Source organism: Ovis aries, chromosome 15, assembly GCF_016772045.2.
Source record: "Ovis aries strain OAR_USU_Benz2616 breed Rambouillet chromosome 15, ARS-UI_Ramb_v3.0, whole genome shotgun sequence".
NCBI classification, from domain to species: domain Eukaryota; kingdom Metazoa; phylum Chordata; class Mammalia; order Artiodactyla; family Bovidae; genus Ovis; species Ovis aries.
The window spans coordinates 80949985-80958464 of NC_056068.1; the positions used below are offsets into that span (position 1 = coordinate 80949985).

The following is an 8480-nucleotide window of genomic DNA, read 5'->3' on the forward strand; positions in this document are numbered from 1 at the left end:
TTTCAGATCTAATCCCTTGAATCTGTTTCTCACTTCCACTGTATAATCGTAAGGGATGATTTCGGTCATACCTGAATGGTCTAGTGGTTTTCCCTACTTTCCTCAATTTAAGTCTGAATTTGGCAATTAGGCGTTCATGATCTGAGTCACAGTCAGCTCCCAGTCTTATTTTTGCTGACTGTATAGAGCTTCTCCATCTTTGGCTGCAAAGAATATAATCAATCTGATTTCGGTATTGACCATCTGGTGATGTCCACGTGTAGAGTCTTCTCTCAACATTAGTGATTGATATTTTCCAAGTCTTAGAAGCCTCCCAAATACTGCAACTCCAGTTCTAGGAAGCTTATCCTTTGTAAATGAAGGTTCTAAATTTCACGTATAAGACAGGAGAGATTTTGAATTTAACCGCTATTGGAATTTAACAACATGAAAGATTAGTCTCAGAATTCTGGTACTGGTGGAATGGGTATTCAAACCAATCTTCCCACCCTGCATACACATGCAGGCACACTGAATAACCTGAAAATATAGACAAAAAATAGGAAACACTTGTGTGAAGATATCAAAGCATTATGAGGAAGTACAGGACCAATATTCAAGTGAGATAGTAGATTCAAAGGGTGAGCTCTGTTGTTCATGTTGCTTTTACCTTAGAGGCACCTGCCATTTTCAGAGGAGATGGTTGAGCATCTGACTAGCTAACCAGACATTTGAAACAAATCATGAAGCTGAGGGAAGCAGAGGCAAAAGTTAGAATTTAAGGCCTGTCAAGTGGTGGAGGGGTCTAGTAAACACTGCAAAATTTTATATGGGAACAAAACATTGCCTGTCAGTATAAGAATGTCCCCCAAATATCCCAACCTTCACAGCGACTCAAGTCGGAAAACATTCTCGACCCCAACTAAGTTAGGGTGATCTAACCTGGACGATCCCTGGTGACTCAGACAATAAAGGATCCGCCTACAATGCGGGAGACCTGGGTTCAATTCCTGGGTTGGGAAGATCCCCTGGAAGACAGCGTGGAAACCCACACCAGTATTCTCGCCTGGAGAATCCCAATGGACAGAGGAGCCTGGGGGGCTACATACAGTCCATGGGGTTGCAAAGAGCTGGACACAACTGAAGCAGCTAAGCACAGCACAGCACAGCCTAGGTTAGGTTAGTGACTCCCACCCAGCCATCTCCCAGAATGAATGGCAACGTCTCTTTGGAGGAAGGTTATATTATCCTGAGTCTCATTTTTTTTCCCCCTACAAGATTTGCTACCAAAAAATGAAATCTTAGACTTGAAAGAGCTTTTATGGGAAGTCTATCAAGAAAATTGGCAGAGAGGCAGACTTGATGAGAAAAAATGTGATGATATTCTTCACTAATAATGATAATCTAAGAATAATGATATTCTTCTAATCTAATCTAATCTAATCTAATCTAATACCAATATGTGAAGGCTTCCCTGGTGGGCCAGTGGTTGAGAAGCCTCCTACCAATGCAAGGGACACAAGTTCGATCCCTGATCTGGGAAGATCCCACGTTCTGCAGGACAACAAGCCCATGTGCCCAGGCCACCACAGTGAGAGGCCCACACCCTGCAACTAGAAAGTAGCCCCCACTGGTCAAAACCAGAGAAGGCCCACATGCAGCAACAGAGACGGGGGCAGCGCAAAATAAATAATAATAACGAGATACACACGATAATTATTTACTGGGTTATAATTATTAATAGTCCAAGAGCCCACAGTACTTATTCAACAGGCAAGCGTTCTTTCCTAACAACTACTTGAATAACAGAGAATTAGGTTCTCTCAACATCTGACTCATTCTTTCTCTGCCAGGCCATGTGGACTGACATTTCCTGCTTTAGTATTTACTGAAACTGAAAAGAACAACTTCACAACAAAAAGCGTGCTATAACTTTAACCAGAAGGATACTTTAAGACATTTTTAGAACGGTGGATCCTCTTGGCAAATCCTGGAAGCCCACGGCTCCTCCTGCTGCAACCACACTCAAAGATGGCAAATCACATGATCCTGACGTTGCAACTAAATCTACACTGAACATTATTCAGGGAAGCTCCAAATTAGCTGAATCAGATCCTCAGACTTATTTTTTTTAACTGATGCACAGGTGAAGACCGCCTCTCTCAATGCCCTGTGCCACTGCTTGCACGTGCCTGCCTTGTGACCACTACCCCTTCCTCTGAACCAAAGATGGGTCCAATTGAGTGGGCCAGACAAACAGTGGTTCTAAGTGGTTCTAGTAACATTCTCCACGAAAACTGTAAGTATAGCCTATCACTGGGTTAAACAGAAATCAGAGACATAGACCCTAGGATAGTTCTTAGACACAGGTCAATGAGAGATGCGGAACAGCTAACCCATAAAGCACACTGATGGGAATCCTAACCCAACAGATAATTGTGCTGGAACCAGCTTGTTGCTGTTGAGTCGCTCAGTCGTGTCTGACCCCATGTACTGTAGCCCGCCAGGCTCTTCTGTTTATGGGACTTCCCAGGCAAGAATACTGGAGTGGATTTCCATTTCCTTCTCCAGGGGGATCTTCCAGACTCAGGGAGTGAACCCAAGTCTCCTGCATTAGCAGGCAGATTCTCTACCACTGAGTCCCCGGTAAAGCCCCATATAAACCAGCTAAAGATGAGGCCCCTATGGGGAGGGTTCCTCCAGCACTCTCCTTCCTGTCTTTGCTGCACAATCCTTGTGGACTTCATCCAACCTTGCAAAGGGCAGAAAAGAAGGAAGATCAGAAAATGGCCCACATCTTGCTGGTGAAATACATGCCCGTCCAGCCTCATTGAGCATATTGGCTGCAGCCCTTTTTGTTTGCTTGGTCAGCTGGACAATTAAGTAGAACTAAAAGACCGCCTCAATGGACATGGGTTTGAAGAAACTCCAGGAGACAGTGAAGGACGGAAGCCTGGCGTGCTGCAGTCCATGGGGTCGCAAAGAGTCAGACACGACTGAGAGACTGAAAAACAGCAAAAAGACATCCACTCACCATGAAAGCTGGCTATTGAGTCTATCACTGCAATCATGTGGTTCAGCTGTTTGCAGTATTGCCTGCAAGGGAGGAGAGGGTGGGAAAATACATCAACTGCCAGGCTTCGGGGCATAGAAATGAAAGGGAACGTCGCCCAGCCTGTCCGACTCTTTGTGACCCCATGGACTGTATAGTCCATGGGATTCTCCAGGCCAGAATACTGGAGTGGGCAGCCGTTCCCTTCTCCAGGGGATCTTCCCACCCAGGGATTGAACCCATGTCTCCCGCATTGCAGGCAGATTCTTTACCAGCTGAGCCATAAGAGAAGCCCAAGAATACTGGGGTGGGTAGTCTATATCTTCTCCAGGGGATCTTCCCGACCCAGGAATCAAACCAAGGTGACTGGACTGAACTGAACTGAACCACCTGGTGAAGGTGAGGCAGGTCATGAGTAAACTGAAAGGAGGCTGAGTCAGCCCCAAGAGGCCAAACCAATCCCAGACTGCCCGAAGTGGAACAGGCTGGATGGCAAAGGGCTGAGGTGGGGTGGTTGTCCTGGAGACTGAGCTAACAACAGGAAGGAACAAAGTTCTAGAGGTGAAAGCCTGGGGGCCAGGTTCTTCCTCTGCAGAATGGGGGTGCTAGAAGTTGTCCCCACTTTGCAAAGGTGCTGTGAGGATTTAAACATTGTTAAGAGTTGACTCATTGGAAAAGACTGATGCTGGGAGGTATTGGGGGCAGGAGGAGAAGGGGACGACAGAGGATGAGATGGCTGAATGGCATCACCGACTGATAGACCTGGATAGACCTGAGTTTGGGTGAACTCTGGGAGCTGGTGATAGACAGGGAGGCCTGGCTTGCTGCGGTTCATGGGGTCGCAAAGAGTCGGACACAATTGAGCGACTGACCTGAACTGAACTGAGAACATAGAACAGTACCTGACATAGAGAGCAGGGCAATGTTTGCTCGTTAGCAACTGGCTTTAAGGATGATGGAACCCACACAAACTGGTGCAGTATTTTTTTTTTTTTACTTTGTCCCCTAAGACAAAGGAAACAAAAGCAAAAAGAGACAAATCGGACTCAATTAAACTTAAAGCTTTTCCACAGCAAAAGCATGGACAAATGAAAAAAAAAAAAAAGCCCTACTTGAATGGGGGGAAAATAGTTTTAAATGATATGACTGATAAGGGGTTAATATCCAGAATATATAAATAGCTCATATAACTCAGTATTAAAAAAAAAAAAACCTGACTTAAAAATGACAGAAGAACTGAGTATTTTTCAAAAGAAGATTTACAGATGGCTGATAGGCACATGGAAAGATGTTCAACATCAGTAATACTCAGTAAAGTGCAAATCAAAACCGCCATGAGATATCACCTGGTACCTGTCAGAATGGTTGTCATCAAAAGTCTACAAATAACAGGGACTTCCCTGGTGATACAGTGGGCAGGAATCTGCCTGCCAATGCAGGGGACAGCTGTGAGCACCTGAAAGCCCATGTACCACAACTGCTGAGCCCATGGGGAACAGAAATTACTGAGTCCAGGTGCTGCAACTACCCAGGCCCACGCACCTGGAGCTCGCGCTCTACAACAAGAGAAGACACCACAGTGAGAAGCCTGAGTGCCTCGAGAAAGAGCAGCCTCCACTCACTGCCACTGGAGAAAGCTCTCACACAGCCATAAATAAATAAATGCATGAGTTTTAAGTCTGCAAATAACAGACATTGGTGAGGATGTGGAGAAAGGGGAACCAACTCGATGGACATGCATTTGAGCAAGCTCCAGGAGTTGGTGATGGACAAGGAAGCCTGGCGTGCTGCAGCCCATGGGGTCGCAGAGTCAGACACGACTGAGAGACTGAACTGAACTGTACGCTGTTGATGGGAATCTAAATTAGTGCAACCACTATGGGAAACAGTACGGAGTTTCCTCAAAACTAAACATAGGACTGCCATGTGATCCAGCTGGTCATATATCCAAACAAAATGAAGACGCTGACTTGAAAAGGTACAATATGTGTCCTCCAGTGTTCATGACAGTGTTATTTACAGTAGCCAAGATATGGAAGCAATCTATGTCGACAGACAAATGGGTAAAGATGTGGTATATATATTGAAATATTACTCAGCCATAAAAAGGATTGAAATTCTGCCATTTGCAACCACATGCATGGATCTAGAGGGTATTATGCTTAGTGAAGTCAGACAGAGAAAGACAAACCATATGATATCATTTATATGTGGAATCTAAAACATAAAACAGTGAGTATGAGAAAACAGATTACAGGTACAGAGATCAAACTAGAGGTTACTAGTGTTGAGGAGGAAGGGGGAAGGGGCAAGACAGGGATAGTTCAAGAAGCACAAACTACTATGTTATATACCTGAAACTAATATAATATTATAAATCAACTCTACTTCAATAAGAAAGTAAAATGAATAAAGATGATCTAATCCAGAGTTTTGTACTAGGGTAATATATTTTTTCATATTTATTTATTTATTTGGCCATGCTGGGTCTTAGTTTCAGTGCACGGGATCTTTGATCTTCATTGTAGCACACCAGATCTTCAGTCGTGGCACTCAGTGCTTAGTTGTGGCCTGTGAAATCTACATCCCTGACCAGGGATCAAACCTGGGCCCCTTGCATTGGGACCATGGACTCTTAACTGGACCCCAGGGAAAAGATGCAGGTTATCAGGCCTCACTCCAACTTGTTAAACCATAACATATTGTGTGGGCTCTGTGAATTTGCATTTCTAAAAGTTGGGGAATCTCTGGTCTGGGACAATCTTTTAAATCGCAAATGGAGGACCTGAAGGGTACCTCACCTCTCCACAGAGCTCCAGAAGGCTGTGAGGCTCTGAGAGTTAAAGCCTTAAAACTCTTTTCTCTTCCAACTAGTTCCGTGGCCTCTAGGAAATTTACCTGATTTCTCCTCTGTGAAATGGGCAAAAGGCAAAAATAAAAAGAAGAAGAAGGAGAGGAAGAAGGAAGTGAAAAACCACAGGAAATGACTCACATTTGCACACATTCTCAGTAGACTAACTGGCTGTATTTATTACCATCAGAGGTCTTCTCACTTTACAAGTAGTGGCTTCAGCAATATCAGTGCTTGTTTCAAAAAGGATGACTTCACTCATGTTCATAGTATTCTGAGATCCATTTCTCAATTTCCATGCAATATCTCAAATTTCTTAATTTCCAGACAATATCTCAATATCTCAAATCCTATCAAGTATTAATAAGTCAGATCAAAATCAGGATGCTGTTCAGTGTTTAGAAGTCATCAGGATAGCTCAGCTCGTTCAGCAGTTTCAACCCTAGTATTCTTTATGGGTGGCTTAGCATTAAAGAATCTACCTGCAGTTGAGGAGAGATGCAGGTTTGGGAAGATCCCCTGGAGGAGGAACTGGCAACCCACTCCAGTGTTCTTGCCTGCAAGGGGTCACAAACCAGTCCACACTACTTAGAAACTAAAACAGCTACATTCTTTATTACGTTTTACTTGTCGCTAAATATTTGCTGCTTCGGAATCCACAATAAAAAAATAAAAGAATCGGCTGGATACTAATTCTCTGGTGATTGTTGCACTCTCTACTCTCAGAGATCCAGAAACCTATAATGATTTCAGAGGAGGACAGTAAGAGGTGGAAACTTTTGCCCAAGTTGGTTTCATTGTTGCTGTTGCCCTTTTAAAAGTTACTCTATCCAAACCCCAGAGGACTCACAGAAGAGGAAGCGGTAACAAACTGCTTTAAGGATATTGAATGCACGTTAAGTCCAGTTCGCCCAAAACATCACACAGATTGTAGTCACCAATAACACTCTTCAACCCTGTCATCTTATATACAGTGGAGACTCCTCTGTCAAACTGCATCCAAGTTGTCAGCTTTGCGACTTCGATCCCTTCTCAATCACAGGGTGGAATACTGTAAGCAAGCCCTTTCGGACAGAGATGTGTGACGGCCAGCTTTGAGATGCACACTCCCGGTAAACGTCTGCACTTTCAGAGGCACATTTGGAGAATCGATTTGTGACGAGGTCGTCCACGCCCCCTGCATCCGCGGTTTCTTCCTAATTGTCCTCGTCGTGGGTCCGATCCCGGCTGCTGGGAAGGACACCCCAGGAAAGTGCCCGGGTGGCCCCGGCCCCGATGCCCCCACCCACCCGCCGCGTCCGCCGAGCGCCCCAGCGGGCGGAGCTGAGCCTCAAATGCTCCGCTTGTGAAGTGTCTCCAACCACCCTGTTTCAGCTTTCCCAGCTGTCAAAAGAATAGAGGAACGCGGAGAGGCAGGGGCCGGGGTGGGGAGCGGTGGGCGGGAGGCCTAGGCTGAAAGAAGCCGGGAGGAAATCTCCAAAGGGACCGCTGAGCAACGGTTCGAAAGTCAGCAGTTCCGAAATCTTAGCCCACCTCCCTCCAGGACTGCCCTTCTGAGCAAAGCCTGCGGAGCTGAGGGGACTGCGCTTCCCAAGGGAGCAGACACCTGGGCGCGGCACCCTAGCCCTGGGCGAGGGGCTCAGCGAGCGGGCCGAGCCCTGGGCGGCCAGGCAGGGCCCCGACCCGGGGCCGGTAGGAAGGGGCTGGGCCGAGCTGGGGCAGACGGGTCGTGTGGGGAGCCCAGAAGGTACGGGCTGTTATCTCAGTGGCTGCGTCCATCACGCAGTTTGCGGGTGGGAGCTGGCCTGCGGGCCTGGAGGAAGTCCGGGGTCTGCACTCTCTGAGTCCTGCCCCTGGATAAGGCCACGGCCAGGCTCTGGGGGGTCCCGGCCAGAGAAGAGTGCGGAGGGGCCTAGGGTAGGGGAGCAGAAAAGGGAAAAGCAAGGAGGGAGGGAGGGAGGAGGGGAGGGGAGGAGGAGAGGGGAGGAGGGGAGGGAGGGAGGGAGAGGGGGAGGGGAGGGAGGGAGAGGGGGAGGGGAGGGAGGGGAGGAGGGGGGAGGGAGGGGGCACAGAGGAGGAGGGGGAAGCCGGGGCAGAAAGGCAGTCTGAGAACCATCGCTCACCTTGCCAGCAGTGAACTGAGGCTCAGAGAGGCTGAAGGGAGTTTGTTGGTAAGCACAGGCCCAGGAAACGATAAAGCCAGCGCCCAGGCTCTGCTGTGAAACAGTGAGTAGAATCAGCACGGTCTGTAGGTAACTTCTTGGCCAGAAATGCAGGAGCTAGAAGCTGAACTAAGCGCTGAGCTGAAGAAGCCAACCAGGAAGTAAGCACTCTACAAGTCTCTGTTTTCTTAGATAAATCAATGTTGTTGTTTCTTAGAACAGAGCAGACTCAAAAATTAAAGACAACTTCTGTATCCTTCAATTGCATCTTGGTCTGAGTAAATGAGTTTTGTGATGATATAAGAAAAAGTCCAAAATTTTTAAAGAGGGAAAGTGGCAATTAGGATGAACACGTCATGATGTTTCTAACTGTAAATTAATGTAGTGAAACACAAGAGTGATCTAAACAAGCAAACAAAAAGGGCACATTACCCTA

General features: G+C 46.7%; 1 long non-coding RNA gene across 1 annotated transcript; it reads right to left on the bottom strand.

Annotated features, from left to right (window-relative positions):
• Window positions 1-5480: 5480 nt before the first annotated feature.
• LOC121816729 (uncharacterized) lies at window positions 5481-8207 on the bottom strand. The gene is made up of 2 exons (XR_006056440.2): window positions 8006-8207; window positions 5481-7112 (listed from the first exon to the last, which is right to left on the bottom strand). It is a non-coding gene; the product is annotated as an uncharacterized LOC121816729 (long non-coding RNA).
• Window positions 8208-8480: the final 273 nt, after the last annotated feature.